We start from the raw sequence: 20686 nt of genomic DNA, 5'->3' as shown, positions 1-20686 counted from the left end.
AGACCTCAAAGCCTAGTATGTGCCATGCTATTGTAAAGGCTGGTTGGTGTTCATTTCTTTTAGTTTCTTTCCTACATCTGCTCAGCTTTGACGCTGGAGAAACCTGAGGGGTGGAGCTCTGAATGATATTATTACTTGCCCCCAGCTAATGCAGTGCAGCTCTGTTACCTGGTGCTGGGTTTATAATGGTGCCAAAGATGTGATGGCACTGGGCCCATGCACAGGAGGGGCCCCACCAGCATGCCCTAGCTCTCCTCTTTCTGCAGCCCAGCAGTCACAGTGCAGGCTCTCCCACCCCAGCTCTTCCCCTGCGCTCTTCTCCTCCCTCCCCCACCCCATTCTGTCCATGATAATTTTGCTCCTTCTTTCTCAGCTGGTCAGCTGAGAACTCCTCTCTCCATCGTGCCTTTTGTCATCTCACCAGGGTACAGGCAGCCTGCTGGATAGGGGAGAGGGCCCGGAGAGGAGTAGCCCTCAGGCGCCGCCACTCCAGTCCGCTGCACACTGGTGGCTGACAGTTGCTTCTGGCTCCCCTAGGGTTAGGAATCCCAAAGCCTTGGACAGCAGCAAAGGATGGGCCAATGGGGTGGGCACTGGGCCCCTGAGCCACTCACATGTGCTGGGAACGGGGATCCCTGTGCTGCTATGTGTGGCCTAGGGGCTGGGGGCACTGTCAACTGATCCCACAGATTCCAACCTACCTGGGCAGCACAGCAGACATGGCCCTATTTACAAATTCCTCCTCTCTACCCCCTGGACTCCCCCCTCTTCCTATCACCTGCTTACCCCCCACCATTCCCTGCTTCCTTAAGAGCCATAAAAGCCTCCCTCCCTTGGCTTTTCTGGCCCCTTTGTTGTCAGGTTTCCAGTTTTCAATTGTAAACGCTGGTAGAAAAGGGGTCCTGGCACTGTCCAGTCCAGTTAGCAATGCTGACTGGAAACTAAAAGTCTGGTTACAGAAATAAACTGCCATTAGTCAACTGCTACCCTCTTCCCTAGCCCCTGAGGGCAGGAAGCTGTTGCTGGAGTAGGGGCAGCTCAGTGAGAGAGACAAAGAGAACTGACTAGGCCTGTTAGGCTATGTCTACACTGCAGCGCTATGTTAGCTATTCTGCATCTTTTGAGCCCATTATTTCTAAATATAACACGCTCACTATTCTGACATTCCTGTAAACCTCGTTCCACAAGGAGTACGGGATCTTTTGGAATAGCAATTTATCATATATATAGTAGCCCAATGTCTGTCACTCTGGAATGCTGAAATGCTGGCTGTTCCCTCTGGGCGGTGCTGTTGCCTGAGTCACGTCCTTCTCCTCCCACCGTGGCACTCGGCTGACTTCTGCGCTGCTCAGCCGGGCCACCACGGGGGAGCAAGTGGCGCAAGCGGCCGTTTGGGCACTGCGGTCCCCCGAGGGAGACGCAGGAGGGGGAGGAGAAGAGAAAGAGAGAGACAGAAAAAGAGGCAGGACGTGGAGGAGAGCTGGGGGGGTGAGGAGGCAGTAGGAGGAGGAGAGAGAGAGAGAGAGAGAAAGAGAGACGGAGCAAGAGACCGGAGGCTCAGGAGAGAAGACCGACGTGGAGAAGAGACCTGAAAATCCCATCTTATGACCGGCTAATTTGCTAGTTTTAAAATAAGAGCTGTGTAGACAGTGCCAAATTTTGAAATAAGCTATTTTGAAATAACACTGAAATAAGTTATGCAATTTGCATACCTCAAATTGCATCTCTTATTTTGACCTACAGTGCAGTGTAGACCCTATGATGCTGCCCTGTCAAATTATGAGAAAACATTGTGGGTGCATCTAGACTGGCAAGATTTACTTGCGCAAGAGGGCCAGTGTAGACAGGCACCTTAATTTTTTGTGCAAGAAAGCCTGATGGCTAAAATGGCCATCAGAGCTTTCTTGCGCAAAAGCGCGTCTATACTGGGCACGGATGCTTTTGCGCAAAAGCACGTTTCAGTTAAAAGTATTTCTGCAAAATCATGCCAGTCTAGACGCAGCCAGTATGTTGGGTTAAAAGTAATTTTTATTAATAGTAGTCATATTGGTTTGTGAGAACAAGTTGTCCCCCATGTTGGAGGCGGTGCTTCTTTCCCCCTGTACGGAAAGGTGGGAAGAGTGTAAAAAGGCAAGAAAACACTCATGGTCACATAGCAACCTCGGTAATATGTAACCCTTCTGCCAGGTAGTGCTGGCAGCAGCCAGGCTGGGTTCAATATCTAGGGGTTCCTCTCCATCCATTCAACACAGAACTGGCTCGAGGCCCCACCCAGTAGCCTGGGTGCCTCTGGGAGGCAATGCTTCCCCACTCGCATGCACAGAATCTGAGCATAGAAAAGAAACTTTTAATGAAAGAGAGAAGTAACATGGCATTAACTTGGGAAAACACCACAAACAGAGTTCGTGAACATCCCAACTCAAGAAGATTGTGACCTGTCAGGCTCACAAATCCAGCAATGTAATTGTCCCATTCACATGCCCAAACTTTCCCCGTACTTCACTCACAGTTGCTGCCCTTGATCAGGGCAGACCAGAGCTCTGAGTTGATATTCAGAGCTCACCTCCCACCTGTGGGGAGGTGGGAATGGGGGGCATCTCACTCACTCTGTTGGCCACCTGCTGCTGCTCCTACTGACTGCCTGCCGGCCGCTCCCATCAACCACCCTGCTGGCCAGCCGCTCCCACCAGTCGCCTCGCTGGCCGCTTGTCGCTGTTCCTACCAGCTGCTCGCTGGCCGCTCCTACTAGCTGCCTGCTGGCTTCTCCCACCAGCTGCTTGCTGGCTGCTTCCACCAGACAGCCACTGGCCACTTGCTTCTGCCAGCTGCTCTGCTGTCCACCTGCTGGTGTTTCCATGATGGGTCTGGGTCTGGGCCAAACTTAGTGATTTCAGCTCTTTGACAATTTCTCTGTGATTTCAGTTCTTGGCCACCACCTAGGCTGGCCAAAAGATTCCAGCTCCCAGTAGAATAATAATTCAAAATAATGAAGAGACTCCTTATGGAGTCTGTTTAAGTCTATCCTTAGAACGCAGAGGGTGGGGGAGAGACGGGACAGGCTGAACCACTCTTACAGCTCCTGCCCAGAGGGCACGTACCTGGCTGATTCAAGCTCCTCTCCCCCTCAAAAAAACCAATCCACTTGAACACTTGAGTCTGGAAGGGGGAGGCTCGTCCATCCAAGACTCTTTACAATGACAGCGTCTCTCCTACAAGCACTGGTGTCATATTTTACAGTTCCTACATTTAGGGTTAACATAGTTTGTGACCCCACAACAGCCAAATTAGTTACAATACACAACATTCCATTCCAACAACTGACCATCCATCAGGCCTATAGTACTGACTGAACTGGATTTACATAACTGCACCCTCAGATTCCTTTCCCATTCCAGCATGATCTGTATTTATATATATATATATATATATATATATATATATCAACAGTTGAATACCTTGCAGGGCAATATATATATATATATATCAACAGTTGAATACCTTGCAGGGCAGCTGGCTGCATTGGAAGTAGTGGGTCAGGCCCTGCTTACAAATATAAGAGGCATGATATCTCGAGAGGGGACTCTCTGGCTTGTGGTCTTAAGCTGAGCAAGATGTAGGAGCAGTAGCTTACTCCCTGCTGAATTGTTCTTCACTTAGGCTATGTATACTCTACAGGCTTCTTAGGCAAGAAGCTTTTTGTGGAAGAGATGTTCCACAAAAGCTTCTTGTGCAAGAGCGCATCTACACTGCAAAAGCACATTGAAAAAGCAATGCACTTTTGCACAAGAAAACATCCACACTGCATGGATGTTCTCTCGAAACAAGCGCTGATAGCTATCAACAGAATGGCCAACAGGGCACCTGTGCTTTTTTCCTTTTTCCTGTTTTTGCTCAAAAATCCCATTGCCAGTCCACACACACCATTTTTGCACAAGAACTCTTGTGCAAAAAGGAGTTATTCCTCTTAGAAGGAGGAATATCTACACCAGAAAAAACCCTCTGTTCTGTCGCTTTACTTGCACAAAAATGCGCTTGCGGTGTGGACGCTCTACAAGTTTTTGCACAAAATGGCTGTTTTTGCACAAAAACTCTAGTGTAGACCTAGTCTTACTTAACTTAGGTAACTGCTTATCAGATAGAACCAAAAAGGTATTGGATTTATTGGTCTGAGGGAAACCCATACACTCGGGCTGCGTCTAGACTGGCATGATTTTGCGCAAATACTTTTAATGGAAAAGTTTTTCCGTTAAAAGTATTTGCGTAAGAGAGCATCTATACGGGCATGTGCCTTTGCACAAAAGCATCTGTGCCAGTGTAGACACTCTCTTGCACAAGAAAGCTCCGATGGCCATTTTAGCCATCGTGCTTTCTTGCGCAAGAAATTAACTTGGCTGTCTGCACTGGCCCTCTTGCACAAGAATACTTGTGCAAGAGGGCTTATCCCTGAGCAGGAGCATCAGAGTATTTGTGCAAGAACCACTGATTTTGTACAGTACAAAGTCAGTGTTCTTGCGCAAATACTCACGGCCAGTGTAGGCAGGCGGCAAGATTTTGTGCAAAAGTAGCCGCTTTTGCGCAAAATCTTGCCAGTCTAGATGCACTCTTGTGGATCCTCCAACTAGCTAAATAAATAGAGATTGCCTATCTCCTAGAACTGGAAGGGACCTTAAAAGGTCGTTGAGTCCAGTCCCCTGCCTTCACAGCAGGACCAACTATCATCCCTGACAAATTTTTGCCCCAAATAGCCTCCACAAGGATTGAACTCACAACCTTGGGTTGAACAAGCCAACGCACAAACTACTGAGCTATCCCTCCCCCAGCTATACTGAGAGCATGACACAAAGAGGATAAACTGGATATTGGGCTAGGACACTGTACTTACCTGTACATTCTATTTTACTTTTCCTTCTGACACAGAGATCCTGTCCCTGTGAGTGGAATCCTGATTCCCTGACACCATTTGGAAAAAGGTAGAGACCCCACACTTATCATCTTCTTGCTTTATCTATGTGAATGTGTGTTGTTTGTGAGTATAACAGCTACACTCTAAGAACATTAATCCTCCTTTTCCCCTTCCCTTCCTGCCTACCCTACTTTTCATCTGAAGAAGTGGGTTGTGCCCACGAAAGCTCATGATACCATCTACATGTTTTGTTGGTATCTAAGGCAGGGCTACTCAACTTTGGAAGCCCTGGGAGCCACAATGATACTCACAGCACATGCGGAGGACTGCAACTTAAGTGTGGTTGCATATACATACATATATATGTAAATATATGCAAATATTTTCTTTCACACTGACAGACATAAATACAAAGATTAAGGCAAGACTATACAACATGCAGGCCCCATTTAAGTCAGTTCTGCTGATATTAACAAAATGCAATATGTACCCAATTTCCACCCACATGGCAGCACTTTTAATGAGCAATGACAGTCCAGGAATTTAACTACTAAAACACATATCAACAGAAGACCATTATATTGCCTATTTTTTTTTGTTTTGGCTTCACAATTTTAACAGATCAAACAAAAACTGCCAATACAGTACTGGAATTTACTTGAGTATAAGTACAATCAATGTGAAGATTGTGTTTCAAACTCTTCACCAGCTGTTGCACATCAGGCTTGTGTTTCATTGTAGCACCATGCAGACAGTAGGTCAGATGTCTGTCAGTAAGATGATGTGCTTAAAAGAAGCACCCGGGATCTTTTTCAGGAGGATAAGGCAACACGCCACATTTATTGAACATACATAGATCAATCAATACTTATCATATGCATATGATACATTACACTCATGCACTCGCTCTCTCACACACACAAGCACACTCCGTCTTGTTGTTACCAGAAGTTGCTCCCCCTAACTGCACTGGCCAGGTGAGTTAGATGGGGGAGGTGTGGAGCCAGGCTTTTGCGGATCCAGATTGATGCTCCCATGTTGACAAGATGAAAACCCGGAGTCCCTCTGCAAGATGCCTCATAATTATCTCTCTCATGCAGCCAATTGCCTGCCTTAATGCTGCTTCAAAGAGAGTATTTCCAAGGGCAGGCACTTGGCTGCTTGTCTGTATGTCCAGGCTTCTTAATGAGCTCACTTTACAGGTATTGTCTTGGATCTGGCTCCCAGACCTTCTCCACCCTTGCAACTGCTGCTGGAGGTGCTCCCCTTTCATTCTCCATTCACACCTCATTAATTTTAACAGGACAATCAAGGAAAGGGGAGAGCTCAAAAGACAGTTTTTCTTACAAGATCTATATATATAAAAAAAGAAAGTTTCTCTTAATACAAAGCTCTAGGAGAAATGTTACAGAGATTCTATAAGAACACTTAACAAAGATATATCTAAAAGGACAAGATCTTAATACAAAGTTATATGAGAGTGATAATATTACAGGGTTTTATCCACAAAGAGAGGTGCTCAGTTTTGACTTGATGATTCCCATGAAGGAGAATGAACTTTTACAGACATATGTAGATCCAAAGCAAGCTAGCACTTGTATACCAGTGTTTTGGGTGTTTAGCTTGAAGCTTCAGGTTGTGCATTTCTTGGATTGATTTTACTGTAAACAAAAAAGTTTCCAAGCCAGAGCGCTCCAATCTGCAGCGGGCAGAGAGCTGGGCACAAGAGGCAAAAAAGGACAGGTGGCAGGAGCCCCATCCTGGATTCCCCGCAGGGCTATCTCCCTCTGCAGGAGTCCACTGCTTCTGTGCGGGACGGAGATAGGGCTGCCCGGCCGTGGTGCCAGACCCCAGTTGTGGCCAGTGTGAGCCAGACAGCACCTCTCAGGCTCTGCCCACAAGACTAAGCAGCCAGCACTTCCCACCATGCTCCAGACTCCCAGCACCTCCTCCCTGGGGACTAGAAATTCCAGCGCTCTGTACCCATCTGTTCCAGCCAGCCTGTCCGCTTGCGTCTTTCAATGCTCACCCTGCCTGGGAGACACCTTGCCGTTGTGGAGCGTGTTCCCAGTGGAGGCTATGTTCAAAGGATCCCAGCTGCAGCCTGTGGGCTGTGTGTTGAGTAGCCCTGCTCTAAGGTGCTTCAAGACTATTCATTGTTTTGTAAGTGTTTTCAGTTAGGGTATGTCTACACTACCCCGCTAGTTAGAACTAGCGGGGTAGTGTAGACATACCCTTATAGACTAACTCAGCTACCCCTCTGAAGCTTCCCTACCCTTAATTAATAAAGGTCTTGTTTTACAGTATATTTGTGTGTTCACTGTGTTTTGTTTTATAAGCTCTGATAGACAGGGGAAGCCATGGAGGGGCTACTGTAACCTCTTGTCAGTCTTCTGTAGTAAGGATCTCAAGTCAGGGAGGCAGATCCCTACTGCAAGTAAGTGTTTTTTCCATTTACCTACTTTTCTCACCTGTCGGGTATCAGCTGTTTGTGGGTGGTTGGGGGATCCCATTTGTGGGCATGGGGGACCCTGCTATGCTTACCCCACACTCTCCCTCACTCCAGAGACTGATTCTGGCTCCCACTCCACTGAGCTCTTGCCCCCATCCCCTTCCTCACTGAAGATGGGGATCAATTGCCCTCCCCCTTATTCTTGTTCTTGCTGTAGCTCAGGGGTGGGCGAAAGGGCCTCTGCAGGCTGGATCTGGCCCACCAAGTGGGTTGATCCAGCCCACAGAGGCCCTGCCACTCCCCTGACCCCGGGCCAATTAGAGCCTGGGGGTAGGGAAAGGCACACAAAGTTTCCTCATCCCTGCCAAGAGCACGTGGGGCTTTGAAGTGCTGCGTACTCCTGGCACAGCAGGAGGAGACTTCATGCTCCCCTGCCCCCAAGCTCTGATTGGCCTCAGAGCGGGAGGAGTGTGCAAAGTTTCCTCCGTCCTACCCCCATCCTGCAAGGAGCACATGGCACTTAGAAATGCCGCACGCTCCTGGCAGGGCAGGAGGAGGCTTTGTGTGTCCCCCTGTCAGGAGCAGGGCTTTGTGGGCTCACCTGCCAAGTCTCCTCCCACTGCTGTTACGTGCACAAATTTCTCTATCCCTTCCACACTGTAGGGACACACGCCTTTACCCAGTTCCTAGGGCTCAAGATGCAACCCTGTGAATTTACACATCCACCCTTACCCAATTCCTAGGGTCCAGGGTGCATCTTTCTGAAGGTTGGCAGGATCTTTAGCCACTGAAAGAACCTTACACAGTAATATCCTTATCCTCTATTTATTGACAATTCCCAAACAAGGACAATACACATGCTAAGCGCAGTATTATGCTCACCAATCCTGGTACAGGCAAACTTCCCCTGTATTCCTGGTCTTCCTTTAGGGTATGTCTACTCTACAGAGTTAGTTCGAACTAACTTAGTTCGAATTAGTTAATTCGAACTAAGCTAATTCGAACTAATGCGTCTAGAACTAAAAACTAGTTCGAATTAGCGTTTTGCTAATTCGAACTAGCATGTCCACATTAAGTGGACCCTGAACAGGGCTTAAGGATGGCCGGAAGCAGTGCCGGCAGGACATCAGAGGAGGACTTAGAGCGTGGAGATGCTGTCTCAGGCTAGCCGAGGGCTGTGCTTAAAGGGACCCGACCCCCACCCCGGACAGACAGTTCTCAAGGGTGCCCCGCTTGAAAACCAGTCCTGGCTTGGAGTGCCCAGAGTGCCCACACTGGACACATCACACCACTCGGCCATCAGCCCGGCTGCACTTGCCGCAGGCTGCCATCTGGGGAGAGGGGGCAATTGGGGGGCTGCAGGAGAGCTTCCACCCCCAGAAGCCCGCAGAGCCAGCCCAGTCCTCCCCATCGGGGGCTCGTACCCCATTCCTCCCTCACCTCCTTCCACTTACCCTTCCCTAGCCCCTTTTCTTGATGTACAAAATAAAGGCCAATTGTGTTCAAAAATGGAATCTGTCTTTATTGAACAAAACTGGGGGAGACTGGGAAAAGGAGGTGGGAGAGGGGAAGAGAGAGGCTGGGAGAGGGGAGGGCAACTACAATGATCAGGGGTTGGGAACAGGTCCCATATGAAGAGAGGCTAAAGAGACTGGGACTTCTCAGCTTAGAAAAGAGGAGACGGAGGGGGGACAGGATAGAGGTCTCTAAAAGCAGGAGTTGGGTGGAGAGGGTGCATACAGAAAAGTTCTTCATTAGTTCCCATAAAGAAGGACTAGAGGACACCAAAGGAAAGGAATGGGTAGCAGGCTTCAAACTAGTAACAGAAAGTTGTTCTTCACAAAGCAAAGAGTCAACCTGTGGAACTCCTTGCTGCAGGAGGCTGTGAAGGCTACAACTAGAACAGAGTTTAAAGGGAAGTGAGATCAAGTCATGGAGGTTGGGTCCATGGAGTGCTATTAGCCAGGGGGTAGGAGTGGTGTCCCTGCCCAAGGTTTGTGGCAGGCTGGAGAGCGATGGCACGAGACAAATGGCTTGGTCACTGTCTTCGGTCCATCCCCTCCAGGGTCCCTAGGGTTGGCCACTGTCAGCAGACAGGCTACTGGGCTAGATGGACCTTTGGTCTGATCCAGTACGGCCATTGTAAGCTCAGGGCTCAGAGTCGGGGGTCTCAGTGGACCCCCTTGATTTTCATGCACTCCTGCTCCTGGGTGGCCAGGCTGGCAGCTCTCCTGCCCTAGACGGCCACCTTCCTGTGCCTAGTGCGGAGATCGTGGACGAGGTCCATGATGTCCACACTAGCCCAGGCGGGTGCCCACCTTTTGCGGTCCCGGGCAAGCTCCCGGGAGCCGCCAGCCTTGTCCCGGGAAGAGGGGGAGGGCTGGGGGGCATCGGGTGGCTGGCTCAATCCGTGCCAGGTGCAGGGTCTGCTGGCTGGGTGCTGGCAGGCTTGCACCTGGCATGGGCACCGTAGCCAGCCCGTGCCCCTTTAAGGGGTCCGGGGCCGTGAGGGGGGCATAGAGTTTCCCTGGTGTTGGCCAGAGTGGCCACCAGGGTAACCTGGGAAGCCTTAGCCTCCCACTAGTTCGAATTAAGGGTCTACACAGCCCTTAATTCGAACTAGCTAGTTCGAACTAGGCTTAATCCTCGTAAAATGAGGTTTACCTAGTTCGAACTAAGCGCTCCGCTAGTTCGAATTAAATTCGAACTAGCGGAGCGCTAGTGTAGCGCCTATTAAAGTTAGTTTGAACTAACGTCCGTTAGTTCGAACTAACTCTGTAGTGTAGACATACCCTTAGTCTTCTTCCAGACTTTTGATTTTTTCCTTCTGCTTCTGTTATTTCTGATCTTCTTCCTGGTCTCCTTCTTGGACCCCAGTTTATATAATGAAACCTGAGTCTTGCTTAGCTATACCTTAACCAATGATTTTAGTATAATTTTACTAACCAATCATAAGAAAATTACCTAATCAATCATACCCCACCACCTCAATTGATATACACCTAGCAAAATTAATTATACGGCAGACAGAAACAGTTACAAACCGGACAGAGATCACACAGTCAAACAACTGGAAAGTGTAATGACAATGATCATAGAATGAGGATTCCACAACATTTGCTATTGATAAGCAATTTCTTGCCAGACAGAATGGTGTTACTTAAGTTTTCTTTACCCATCTTGATATCTGAAGCAAAATGCAGGACAATGTAGCACTTTAAAGACTAACAAGATGGTTTATTAGATGATGAGCTTTCGTGGGCCAGACCCACTTCCAGTGGGTCTGGGCCACGAAAGCTCATCATCTAATAAACCATCTTGTTAGTCTTTAAAGTGCTACATTGTCCTGCATTTTGCTTCAGTTACCCCAGACTAGCACGGCTACATCTCTATCACCATCTTGATATCTGTTTCTTTATCTGGTGACAGTGGGGAGCTATCGGACAGTCCCCTTCTCAGTTTGGTGTAATATTATTTTAATACAAAATGTGAGTATGTGACTTCAGGCCTTACAGCTAATGGGTGCTGCTCTTCAGTCTGGCTGCAGAAGAAGGGTTTGGTTCTGGCCTACCACAAGCCTTCCAACATGGCTACAGAAAAGCCATATTGTTACACTGCCGGGGCATGGTGCTTAGTAGGAAGGGAGGGCAAAGGGGCTTCCCCACCCCCAGACCAATCATGGTCTGGGGGTGGGGAAGCCCAAAGCATTCTGGCCCTGCCCCTGGGTGGGGCACCTAGGGCCTGTGCAGGTGTGAAAATGGAAGCTGGAGTCCTGTGCTGACAGGAATGAACCTAACTTGTGGTGCTGGAAGGGACACTGCGGCTCTTGTCTCTAGTATCTGGAGATGAACTTGGCACTGCTAGTCAGGGAAGAAAGTGGAACTTTAAAAAGTATGCATGCTCCCATTTCTCACACGCTGGTCACAAAAATCTTGCAAATAGCAGTAATAAAATCCCAAGATTTAAGGACTGAAAAATGCTACCAGACACCCCACTCCTTTTATATTCCCTAATTTCTTCACATTAAGAGGACACATAACTACCAGGGGCTCTTTTATTCAATCTGACTCTCTTATGCTGAACTCCACCTGGCAAGCTGGTATAATGGTGAGTGCCACATGTGATCCCCACTGAATCTCACAGAGAAGCCTGAAATGAATTGAGCCAAATTTATTATGGGAACCATCTACTGGGGCTAAACACTTTTGTGAAAACTGGCCACATTGTTTAGGTGCTTATGTAGAAATTGAACTATTTTGAAAATCTGTACTCAATTGTGGATGCTTAATACTTTGGCTACGTCTAGACTGCAAGACTCTTTCGAAAGAGACTTTTTCAAAAGATACATTCAAAAAAGCCTCTTTCGAAAAAAAGTATCGAGACTACAATCAGTACTTTCGAAAAAGTAAGCCGCTTTTTTGAAAGAGAGCACCCAGGCAGTCTGGATGCTCTCTTTTGAAAAAGCACAATTTGTCTTACATAGCGCCTTTTTTCGAAAGAGCCATTTTGAAAAAAGGCATTCTTCCTCATAACATGAGGTTTTCTATGGTCAAAAAACTGCCACATTCCTTTGATTTACTTTAAAAAGAATGCAGCAGCAGTCTAGATGCAGGGGAAGGTTTTTCAAAAAAAGGGCACCTTTTTTTGAAAAAACCCTGTAGTCTAGACACACCCTTAAAGACTGGTCATTAGATCAGACAGGAGACAGAAATGACACAGAATCCAATACATTCCTAAACTTGTACCTAAAGTTAGAGGGTTTGAGGATTTTTTTAACATTGAATTAATACATAAATGAACTAATGCTGGTGAAAAATTCAGACCAACAACTCTAAAACCCTCTGTTTATTCATAGGAGAAGTGTGGTAGTGCTAACTTCCCCATGCTGCTGGGTCATTATGTTTCCACTTAGACATGGAGTGAAGACAGTTAATTTTTGTGACCTCTTGACCAATACTGACAACTTGGGAGAAAGTTAATATGAAAGCTGGTGGTTTTGGTAGTGGTGTCGGGCTCATGGTGTCAGGCTCGTCCCGAACCGCAGCTCGGATGCTTTCTATAGCTGTTTTCAGCCGGGTGTGCATGTGCAGGATATAGCTCGCGCTGTTCGCGCTCTTTGATCTTCGCGCGCACCCAGCTTCCCTGTCAGTTTTTCTCACCGTTCCGTATCTGTAAGGATACAAAAACAGAACCAACTCTGGAACGGGGAGGAAGGGTGGGACATGGAGCACCTATGGGGACACATCTCAAGGAACCTTTGTTACTGCACAAGGTGAGTAACTTCTTGTTCCTTTTCAAGTAGTTGCCGTGGGTGCTCCACTCATGGTGACTTCATAGCAATGCTCTCGCTGCGTTCCCGGAGTTCCGGTTTATCAATGACTGAAAGCACTGCTGAAGACGCTGAAGATTCAGGTATCCATCTGCACACTATTCCGTATTGGTTTATAAAAGTCAAACTGGAAGACCATGTGGCCGTTCTTCAGATTTCCGGCAGAGAAACTCCTCTGGCAAAAGCAGTGGAAGTTGCTACCGCCTAGCTGAATGCGCTCTAGGTACAGTCTGGAGGGGCTTGTTATGCATCGTATGGCACATGGTAATACAGGAAACTATGATATTAGACAGACGTTGGGAAGACAATTCATTGCCCTTGGAGCGATCTGCTATGGACACTATTAAACGATCAGTCTTACATCAGGTTTGTGTTCTGTCTATATAGAATGCCAATGCTCGACGTACATCCAGGGTATGAAGTAGGGAGTCCCGATTTGAAGTCTGAGGCTTAGGATAAAAAACAGGCAAAACGACTGGTTCATTAACATGAAATTGCATAGTGTCCTTAGGGATAAAGGCTGGGTGAGTACATAGCGTATCTGAGTCCTTGGTAAAAACTGTGAAAGGTGGCGTTGCCATTAACGCTGCCAGTTCACTGACCCTGTGGGCAGATGTAATGGCCAACAAGAACACTACCTTGGTATTGATCATTGATAGTGAAGTGGTGGCTAGAGGCTCAAAAGGCGGGTACATTAATGCATCAAGTACCAGATCCAAGTTCCAAGCAGGGGGAATGGGTCTTCGCGGAGGTTTAAGATTAGCTATCCCCTTAAGCAGCCTTTTGGTCATGGGGTGAGTAAATACTGAATGACTTTTGATGGTGGTATGGAAAGCTGTAATTGCAGAGAGGTGAACCCGTAGTGTGGACATCGAAAGACCGGCCTGGTGCAAAGACAGGATATAATCAAGGATCCTATGCATTGGTGCAGAACGCGGTTGAATGTTAATTCTGCCACACCAAACCACAAATCTCTTCCATTTTGCCAAATAGGAGTTCCTTGTGGTTTGCCTCCTGCTGTTCAACAATACAGTCTTTACTGCTTCCGAGCAGAGCTGCTCGTCTACCCCGAACCACTTATAAGCCATGCTGTCAGGTGAAGGTTCTCTGGTTTGGGGTGAAGCAACAATCCCTGATTCTGGGAAAGGAGGTCTGGAAGGAGGGGTTAGCGCCGTGGTAGTAATCGGGACATTCTGTGGAGGAACAGGTACCACAATTGTCTCACCCAGGCTGGTGCTAGAAGTATGATGTAGGCTGACTCTTCCCTGATTTTCTGAATTACTCTCGGGATAAGCACCATTGGTGGGAATGCATAGTGTAGAGGTGCCGTCCAATGGACTAGTAATGCATCACCCAGGCCGTGTCCAGACTCAGGGGTTTTTTCGGGAAAAGTAGCCTTTTCCCGAAAAAACTTCCCCTGCATCCAGACTCAAGCCGCGTTCTTTCGAAATTATTTCGAAAGAACGCGGCTTTTCTTTCGATGGCGGTAAACCTCGTTTCACGAGGAAGAACGCCTTCTTTCGAAAGTTCCTCTTTCGAAAGAAGGCGTTCTTCAATGTAAATAGGGCTTCTTCAAAAGAGAGCATCCAGACTCGCTGGGTGCTCTCTTTCGAAAAAGCGGATTGCTCTTTCGAAAGATCCGCCTGCAGTCTAGACGCGATCTTTCGAAAGAGGCTCTTTCGAAAGAGCCTCTTTCGAAAGAAGCCTGCAGTCTAGACATAGCCCCAGAGAGTCCTTGCCCATGCCCCCTCTGGAGCAATAAAGGTGACATTTTTTGTTTTTGTAGGTCGCAAAAAGTACTATTTGTGGTATCCCCCAGGATCGGAAGATGTCTTCCAAGATGTCAGGATGAATCTCCCACTCGTGGTCCTGAGGAAAAATTCTGCTCAGAGCATCCGTCGTGACATTGCTCATACCCGGTAAGTATGATGCTACCAGAGTGGTACGGTTCCTTATACACCTGTTCCATAGGTGGACTGCTTGTGCACATAGTCGACGTGATCGTGCTCCTCCCTGCCAATTAATATAATACATAGCTGCTATGTTGTCCATAAGTACTCGGACGGTTGTACCAGCTATAAGTGAATGGAAATGTTTGCAGGCGAGAAATACGGCCTTCAGCTCTAGGAGGCTGATATGTGAAAGGGCCTCCAATGCGGACCATCTGCCCTGCACGAACAGACCCTCGATGTGCGCTCCCCATCCCAAGAGGGAAGCATCCATAGTCAACTGGATCAATGGTTGTTGACATTTGAATGGAACTCCTGGTAGCAGATTTCCCGGGCACAACCACCAACCCAGAGATCTGCGAACTAGAGGAGTAGGAGTTATTACTTTGTGCATGGAATGCATTTCCAGAATGTACACGGAAGTCAAGCAATGCTGTAGACAATGGAAATGAAGTCTGGCGTGTTGAACCACAAAGGTGGTAACAGCCATATGGCCCAGAAGGCGGAGACAGGTAAGTACCGTGACCGTAGGTGCCTGGATGACTACTGTGGCCAGATCGTGTAAAAGTTGAAAGCGCTCCAGAGGTAAGTATGCACGGGCGGTGATGGAATCGAGGCGTGCACCTATGAAATGTATAGCCTGCGTTGGATCCGACGGAGACTTCTTCTCGTTGATTATGAGGCCAAGCGAGAGAAATGTCTGTCTGACCAGTGTCACCATGTGTTGGACTTCTTGACTGGACCTGCCCTTCATGAGGCAGTTGTCCAAATACGGAAATATGATTACATCTCTGCGCCGCAAGTGATCTGTTACTACCGCCAGGGTTTTTGAAAACACCCTGGGGGCAGATGCAAGTCCAAACGGTAGCACTCGGTACTGGAAATGGTCGTTGCCGATAGTGAAACGGAGAAAACGCCTGTGAGCAGGATGTATGGCTATATGAAAATAGGCGTCTTGCAGATCAAGGGCCGCAAACCAATCGTCCTTCTTTAGTGATGGTAATATCTTGGAAAGGGTCACCATCTTGAACCTTTGACGGGGAAGGTATTTGTTCAGTTTCCTGAGGTCGAAGATCGGCCTCCATCCTCCAGTCTTCTTCTCTGTGAGAAAATACCTCGAATAGAAGCCCCATCCTCTGAACTGGGGAGGTATGGGCTCTATGGCTCCTATGGAGAGCAAATGCTGTGCCTCTTCTTTTAAGCGGCTCTCTTGAAAGGGGTCCCTGAAAAGGGACAGGGTTGGTGGATTTGTGGGTGGTACGGTAGTGAAGGGGATGGTGAGCCCAGATACCACCAGTTGTAATACCCAACGGTCCAATGTAATTGCCGTCCATTGGTCTCGAAAAGGTCGAAGTCGATGGTGAAAAAGAGGAATGTTGTGCTGTTGTTGGTGTTCTTTCACAGTAGGGAGTTGTTGCAAGCCCTCGATCGAACCATCAAACTTGCTGCTTGGGATTTTGTTGGTTGTTTGAGCGAAATTGTTGAGATCATTTGCGTTGAGGGTGCTGTCTTTGGCGTGACTGATCCATGACTCGCTGTTGGTGTTGTTGCCTTTGATAAGGGTAATTGTACCTCTTCTGGTACGGGTATTATTTTTTGCACCTCAATGGGGGTGTATACACTCCCAAGGTATGGAGCGTAGACCTGGAATCTTTTCCGGAATGAAGGATCTCATCCATCTTTTCTGAGAATAATTTGTTTTTATCAAAAGGGAGATCCTTGACTTTTGTGTGGAGCTCCTTTGGGACTGCCGCGGAAGCCAACCAAGAGGAGCGCCTCATTGTTATTGCAGTCACCATGGTTCGAGCTGCCATGTCTGCCATATCCAAGGAGATCTGCAGACTCGCCCTGGATGCTGTAAAACCCTCCTGCAACAGGGGTTTTAAGAGGGGGCGCTTGCTCTCTGGGAGGTACTGGAGAAGCTGAGATATTTTCTCATAATTATCAAAATTATGATTTGACAATAGCGCTGCATAATTAGAGATATGCAAGAGAAGGGTTGCCAAGGAGTAAACTTTTCTGCCAAATGTGTCCAACTTTTTGGTATCCAGCGTAGTCTCATACTGTGGTGCCTTGGCCCATCCACCACTAGGGAATTCGGCTGTGGATGATTGAAGAGAAATTCTAAATTCTTGGACGGAACAAAATATCATCTATTGGCTCTCTGGCAGGTTGGGGCCACCGTAGCTGGTGTCTGCCAAATAGCGTCGGCTACCTCCATAATGGCTTCGTCGGTAGGGATGGCGACCCTTGCATTCTGCCTAGGGTGCAAGTTTTTCAGCAGCCGGTGTTGTTTCATTTGAGACTGCGCTATCTGTATTTCCTGGGATTGAGCCACCCGCTTGAATAGATCCTGAAACTGCTTAAAATCGTCCGGTGGGGACAAGTCTGGTAGAAGACCGCAGCACATGATGATGAAGGTGAACCATCAGGAACCAGGTATTCAGATTGATGATCGTCCCGCTCAGATAACTGACCATTCTCTAGGTCTGAGTGCTGCGATGTGGCCTCCCGGCTGCATGGCAGAGAAGCCAGGTTACACTCACAGTCCTGATGTGACGGAGAATGTCTCATTGACGGTAGATTATAACGCAAGGAGCGTTGGAAGTCATAATGATGGGAACTTGAACATGTTGAGCACAAAGAAGAGCAAGGGTATTCATAATAATGATTTGATAGATGAGGAGATGAGCACCTAGATGATCTGTTGCTAGTATGCTGTCTCTCGTGCTTGCTATGTGGAACGTAGTAGTAAAGATGTTCATATGGTGGAGAATAGAATGGACCTCTATAGTAACTCCTGTAATGGGGGCGACCATAAGGGGACTGTTGTCTGTAATAAGTATGGTGCCTGGGGCTGTGTTGTCAGTAACCATGATGGTATGGTGAGCCATACTCCATTGGAGGAGAGGAGCCAGGCGAAAATTTTGGGGAAGGAGAGAAGTGCAAGTCCTGTCCCCGTATTGTTAATGGTGCCTCTGATTGGGGGTGCCTCTGTAATTCTGGCTCCCGTTCCGGTGCCAATACGGTGATCAGCTGTTGCTGCAGTGCCGCATCTACCAGTGCCGAGGCTGTTTGCAGCTCATAAGCCCCATGCGACACCTGCATCAGTGGCTGGAGAGGTGACGGTGTGGAGGGGTTTTTCCCGGTGCTAGCGGCACAGCTGCGGATGTATGCTGGTCAGCAGCTGTCCATTGGGGTGAATAGAGCAGTGCCGGCGCATTCTGAGCATGCACACCACTTGCCCGCACCGTAGTTGATTTTGGCGCCGGCAACTTTGCTCCCTGAGATGCCGGTGCCGGGAGAGCCTTGTGAAGCGGCACCGCTGTCCACGCAGCTTTTTCCCGCACCGTTGAAGAAGAGTGGTGAGGTGCTGGCGTCTTCTTGGTAGAGGCTGCGCTTGCCGGCATCGAGGCTGCTGCCAAAAGTGCTCTCTCTGGCGCTGCAGCCCTACTCCCGTTCGTCCTTGAACCTGATGAGAAGGATCAAGGGGCAAGGGCAGATGGGTCACAGTCACCTACCACCAATATATTGGGTGGTAGGGATCTGTCTGGGGGAGATTTTTGCCTCTTCTCCCTCAGATCTGGGGAAGAGATCCTCCATTTAGGGGTTCTCCCCCTCTGTTCAACATTTTCTGCCCTGGGGTCCAGCACTTTATCAAGTAGAAACATCTTCAGCCTCATCTCTCTATCTCCCCGAGTTCGGGCTGTCATTTTTGCACACTGCTCGCACTTGTGGGGAGTGTGGCTTTTCCCCAGGCAATGCACACAAAGTGAATGCCTGTCTGAGACAGGCATTGACTCACTACAATGGCCACATTTCTTGAAGCCTGGAGACCCAGGCATGATTGTTGATCAGTTTCTTCCTGAGACAAGGTTTTTTTTTTTTAGCTGATCCGCGGCTGTTAACAGCTGTAAGCCGCAGTTTAAATAAAGAGGTTTCCTTTTTCTTTGAAAGCGATGAGGAGTCCTGTGGCACCTTATAGACTAACTGAAGTGTAGGAGCCTAAGCTTTCGTGGGCAAAGACCCACTTCGTCAGATGCATCTGACGAAGTGGGTCTTTGCCCACGAAAGCTTAGGCTCCTACACTTCAGTTAGTCTATAAGGTGCCACAGGACTCCTCGTCGCTTTTGCAGATTCAGACTAACACGGCTACCCCTCTGATACCTTTTTCTTTGGTTTTTCTTTTTCTTTTTCTTAAGTTAGGTAAACAAGATCAAAGAACAATAAAGGTAATCTAACTATATACAATTAACTATTTAACTACAGATTCCCTGAGGGAAGGAAAACTGCTGTGAGGAGAAGATCAGAGCTCCGTCTGCGTTTAGTGACGGTTAAGAGGAACTGACAGGGAAGCCGGGTGCGCGCGAAGATCAAAGAGCGCGAATAGCGCGAGCTGTATCCTGCGCACGCGCACCCAGCTGAAAACAGCTATAGAAAGCATCCAAGCTGCGGTGCGGGACGAGCCCGAGTGGAGAACGCACGGGGACCACTCGAAGAGGAACTGTGGATCCTGCTAACTATGCCACTGTGACAGACTGGGCCGGGTCTGAGCATCGCTGAGGGTGTCCACTCAGGGTAAATTGCTCAAATTCGGGGCTCCTTACAGCTCCCAGAATGGAGACCTTCCCAAACAGGTCACAAACCAGTCCCACAGAGCGCTTCAGCTGCTTGCCTGGCCAGACGGAAGCTTCACAAACAAAACCCCTCCGACACCCCAGCAATATCTGTGCCCCAGATGGCCCCAGGCCTCATACACAGGTGATGGGTTTTAGAACCCAATCTCACCTTCCCTGAACAAGTTCTGTCCGGTTCCAAGAAACTAGCCACAGTTCCCAGGTCAATTTACACTCTGGATCTTGCCCACAAATCATGCTAAGCCAATCCTTTAGAATCTAAAATCTAAAGGTTTATTACTAAGAGAAAAAAAAGCACGAGAGTAAGGTTGTTAAAGTATCATACATTACATGCATCGAATCTCCCAGTTCTCGATGCAGGCTCGCAGCAGAGATGTTATAACTGCTGGCTTAAAAGTCTTTGGTGTACATCCTATGTCAGGATGGGTCCACAGTTCTTTCTGGATCGAAAAGATGCCTTTGAGATGAAGAGCTGAGCTGAGCTGAGCACTAATATGGAGTAGGCCACATGGCATATTTATATCCCCCCCTTCTTCCAAGCTGGAGAGAGTCACATGGTCTCTGACCAGGCACCTAGATTTCTCCATAGGTGGGTCTCTGGTACTTAAGAGATCTATTGTCCCAGGAGACTTGTTAATTAGCATGTCCATAGGCTGAGCCCATTGCTCAACCGCATACAGAGAAACTTCCAGTTTCCATACAGAGTACATATTCATAACTCCACACCTAAACATTATACAGATATATGAAGAGCATATACAGAATCACTAGAAAGTAAGCTTTTCTTTAACATCTCACATGGCCCTCTTTGTGCCAACTTTTGGGGCAAACACCCTCCCCCCGCCCCTCTCCCCCGGGTGCAGCACTGATTTGGCTGCTTCCCGTAAAATCCAGTAATGTGACAACATCTTATTTAGAAAATACCGGACATTTTGTATTTTCTCATTTATATTTTCTCAATTTGTTTCCCGAACAGAAAGCTCAAATACTGGACTATCCGGTTCAAAACCGGACACCTGGCAACCCTACAGAAGAGAGGTTGGAGGGGAAAAATTAGATGGGGGAGGGAGTAGGAGCTGGGGTTAGGCTCAGGGGGGAGATGCTGCCAGCCCCTGTGTGGGGGAGTGGGGCAGCAGGAGCTGGGGTTTGGCTCCGGGGGTGATGCTGCCAGCCCTTGTGCAGGGGTTTTGCCCCCACACAGGGAGGAACAAAGAGGGTAACAGTTATCCAGGGGGCTGAGCCACCTGCCAAGTGTGCAAAGGCAGGGGTGGCGGGGGGGGGGGGGGAAAGGGGTTTTATTTCCCCTCTCAGGGCGAAACATACTATTGCGGGACTACAGGGCTGCTTCCTGACGGTTCCCTTAAAGGTTAAGGATGTTAAATTGCAGTTAGTAAACTAATCGAGTAGTCAATGGAA

Source organism: Pelodiscus sinensis, chromosome 1, assembly GCF_049634645.1.
Source record: "Pelodiscus sinensis isolate JC-2024 chromosome 1, ASM4963464v1, whole genome shotgun sequence".
Taxonomy (NCBI): domain Eukaryota; kingdom Metazoa; phylum Chordata; order Testudines; family Trionychidae; genus Pelodiscus; species Pelodiscus sinensis.
This window is presented reverse-complemented; position numbering follows the sequence as displayed.